Raw genomic sequence first — 4534 nt, 5'->3', positions numbered from 1 at the left:
CAGCCTGCAATTCGGGGCGTTCCTGCATGTGGGTATTTCTGCATCTCCAGGAACCCCTCTTTATACTTCTATTAGTACATTTTTAAGTTATGACTCCGGTACATAGGCGAGAGGCAGGTGCGCTCCAGTACTGTAGTTGGTGGTAATGAACCATAACGTTGGATGCCAACTGCCGATAAACCCCACAGAAGACGAGGCGGGGTTGACAACGGTAGCCGGCTATAGCTACAACACACCGGTAGACAGTGTCCTTCGCCCCACCTGTTGGGCACTTTCCCCCCGCAGTTCTGTAACAGCGGTACACTATTGCTGCATTCAGCTGGCAGTCGGCGTGGTCACCGTAGATATACAGTGCCTTCAGAAAGTATATGTGCATTTTCAAAGGATAAAGCTAAGAACATTAACAACTTCATAATTAAAAACACTACAACAATATGGAAGAAAATTAAACGTATTCTACAAGAACCAATATCAGTGCCTAAAAACACAACCTCATGGAACAATCCTTGGACAGCTTTTCAGAATTCACAGATAAATAGGTCCACATGGAAAACTAAAGGCATAGAAACCGTAAATGACTTGGTAACAGGTAATACATTTATTTCCATGATAGAATTAAAAAGTAATTTTGGACTGACCAATGTAGATAGTTTAAAATACTGTACATGCAACTTAAAAGTTACATATCACAAAATGTCATTTTTAAATGTTTTGGACATCAGAGCAACCTTGAGGGAATCTTACTTGAGTGAGAAAATGATATTGTCACACCCTAATCTGTTTCACCTGTTCCTGTGATTGTCTTTACCCCCTCCAGGTGTCGCTTATTTTCCCCAGTGTATTTATCCCTGTGTTTCCTGTCTCTCTGTGCCAGTTCGTCTTGTATGTTTAGTCAAATCAACCAGTGTGTTTTTCCCCGTACTCCTTTTGCTATTCTCCTTTTTCTAGTCCTCCTGGTTTTGACCCTTGCTTGTTTCTGGACTCTGTACCCACCTGCCTGACCATTCTGCCTGCCTTGACCATGAGCCTGTCTGGCACTCTGTACCTCCTGGACTCTGATCTGGTTTTGACCTTTTTCCCTGTCCACGACCATTCTCTTGCCTACCCCTTTGGATTATTAAACATTGTAAGACTCCAACTGGGAGTCTTGTCTACATCTGGGTCTTGCCTTGTGCCTTGATAGATATGATATAAAAAATATATAAACTATTGGAACCAAGACTTCAAAAGAACTGATGTTGGCACAATATGGAGGAGAAGTTGAAGCTTAACTAATGAAATTACAGTTAATAAAAATGTACACTTAATCCAGTATAAACTAATGTATAGAATTTATTATACAAGAGACAAAAGCCAAAAATTCTACAACACAACGGCAGAGTTATATCTTAAGTATCAAAATAATAATGACTCAATAATCCATGCTTTCTGGGAATGCTAGAAAGTCCAGAAGTTGTGGGTGGAGCTAGAAAGTTGCCTGTCAGAATATTACAATGTAAATGTACTTTTAATCTGTCTCTCTGCATATTTCAAGACATGGTGTCACGAACTTCTATGGGAGAGAGAGAGGACCAAGGCGCAGCGTGTGAAAAATACATCTTCTCTTTATTAGAAGAAGAACGAAACAAAACAACAAACGTGAAGCTAATCAAAGACTAAGTGCAAACATGCAACATAGACACAGACAATTACCCACGAAACCCCAATGCCTATGACTGCCTTAAATATGGCTCTCAATCAGAGACAATGAACCACAGCTGCCTCTAATTGAGAACCAATCTAGGCAGCCATAGACATAACTAGACAACTACACTAGACACTACAAAAACACATACATTCCCCATGTCACACCCTGACCTAACTAAAAAACATAAAGAAAACAAAGAACACTAAGGCCAGGGCGTGACACATGGCATATGGAGGTGTAGTGAGATACCCAATGGGCTGGACGATTCTCTTCTCATCACTCAACTTGAAAAAAACGTGTACTAAAAACATGGAACTCAATCAATCCGCAATCACTAACACAATGGAAAAATCGCATGGGCGACCGAGAAAAACAAATGTATACAATTAAGGCCAAGTGGCAAACAATAATGTACTTACTAAGGATGGGGGTGTGAGCATGTGGGTCTGGACAGATGAGATGTAGTCATTGTTTATGTGCGTCTGTAAGTTGTTGTTTATATGTATAAGTTTGTATATGGAGATTTTTAAAAACCGTATTCATACCCCTTGACTTATTCCACATTTTGTTGAGCTACAGCCTGAATTCAAAATTGATTAAAAAAAAATATCTTACCCAGCTACACACAATAACCCATAATGACAAAGTGAAAACATGTTTTTAGAAATGTTTGCACATTTATTGAAAATGAAATACATAAATATGCATTTACATAAGTATTCACACAATAAATGTTAGAATCAACTTTGGCAGTAATTACAGCTGTGAGTCTTTCTGGCTAAGTCTCTAAGAGCTTTGCACACCTGGATTGTACTATATTTGCCCATTATTCTTTAAAAAGTTATTCAAGATCAAATTGGTTGTTGATCATAGATACAACCATTTTTAAGTATTGCCATTGATTATCAAGCAGATTTTAATCAAAACTGTAACCACTCAGGAAAATTCATTGTCTTCTTGGTAAGCAACTCCAGTGTAGATTTGGCCTTGTGTTTTAGGTTAATGTCCTGCTGAAAGGTGAATTAATATCCTAGTGTCTGGTGGAAAGCACACTGAAACAGGTTATCCTCTAGGATTTTGCCTGTGCTTAGCTCCATTCCGTTTCCTTTTTATCCTGAAGTCCTTAATGATTACAAGCATACTCATAACATGATGAAGCCACCATATGCTTGAAAATATGGAGAGTGGTACTCAGTAATGTGTTGTATTGGATTTGCCCCACATATAACAATTTATTTTCACATATGCCACATTTTTTGCAGTATTACTTTAGTGCCTTGTTGCAAACATGTTTGAATATTTGTATTCTGTATAGGGGTCCTTTTTTTTCCAGTCTGTCATTTATGTTAGTATTGTGGAGTAACTACAATATTGTTGATCCATCCACATTTCTCTACTATCACAGGAATTAAACTCTGTAACTATTTTAAAGTCTCAATTGGTGAAATTCCTGAGCGGTTTCCTTCCTCTCTGGTAGGAAGGGTGCCTGTACCTTTGTATCTTTGTAGTGACTGGGTGCATTGATACACCATCCAAAGTGTATTTAGTAACTTCAACATGCTCAAAGGGATATATATATATATTTTTTACCCATCTACCAATAGGTGCCCTTCTTTGAGAGGCATTGGAAAACCTTCCTGGTCTTTGGGGTTGAATCTGTGTTTGAAATTCACTGCTATACTGAGGGACCTTACAGATAATTGTATGTGTGGGGTACAGAGATGAAGTAGTCATTCAAAAATCATGTTAAACACTATTATTGCACAGAGTCCATGCAACTTATTATGTGACGTGTTAAGCAAATGTTCACTCCTGAACTTATTTAGGCTTGCCATGACAAAGGGGTTGAATACTTATTGACTCAAGACATTTTAGCTTTTCATATTTAATTCATTTGTACAAATTTTGAAAACATATTTTCACTTCGACATTATGGGGTATTGTGTGTAGGCCACTGACAAAAAAATATATATTTTAATCCATGTAACACAAATGTGGAAAAGGTCAAGGGTAGGGTGACCACATTTAAAATACCCAACAGAATGATTTTGTGGGACATTCGCGGGACAGTGTAGCCTACATGAATACAACATGTTGGCAGCATCGTATGCCAATCATTTCATCTCAATAATTTTCATGGGAATATGCATTTAGTCTAATATGGCCATTTACTTAGGCTACTTTTGTAGCTCTTCATCAGAAGCACACATTTTGTAAGTAGTTACACCTAACTGCCGTCTCCAAGTTTAGCTGGAATTTAGCTCGAAAGGATTTTGATAAAAATTGGTTGCTTATGATATTGGCCTATGTCTCCTCTTGCGCTGCGCAGAATATAAGATCTAAAAAAAAATTTGAGAAGTGTTTAACGTCACCAGTAGATATATTTTCATAAGCGCAACGTGACTATAATAGACCAGACTGAAATACGGGACAAATCGACCTTGTTTTCCTAAATTAGTGGTGCTTGAATTTGTTGATAAAATGCGGGACATTATTGTTAAGTTACGGGACCCGGAACTAAGGGCCAAAATGCGGGACTGTCACGGACATGTGGTCACCCTAGCACTCAAGGTCTGTAAATACTTTCTGAAGGCACTGTATGTATGGTGGTCAGAATCTGCATAGATAGACCAACATAGAAGTTCAAAGTACAGTATGCTGATTGACATTTACAATGTTCATTCTATTGCAAGTTGTTATCTCTAGTTATCTAGGCGCTATCTTTGGTAATTTGATTTTGGCCCTAATAAACTCATGAAACCAACTGGCGAATGTTTTTTTCCCTCCAGCTCAGCAGGTGGCGGTGTGTACTATTTTGTACAGGAAATCCACGCGCCTAGCAGTAGA

Source organism: Salvelinus namaycush, chromosome 12, assembly GCF_016432855.1.
Source record: "Salvelinus namaycush isolate Seneca chromosome 12, SaNama_1.0, whole genome shotgun sequence".
NCBI lineage: Eukaryota > Metazoa > Chordata > Actinopteri > Salmoniformes > Salmonidae > Salvelinus > Salvelinus namaycush.
The sequence above is the reverse complement of the archived record's forward strand: the minus strand, read 5'-3'. Positions refer to the sequence as shown.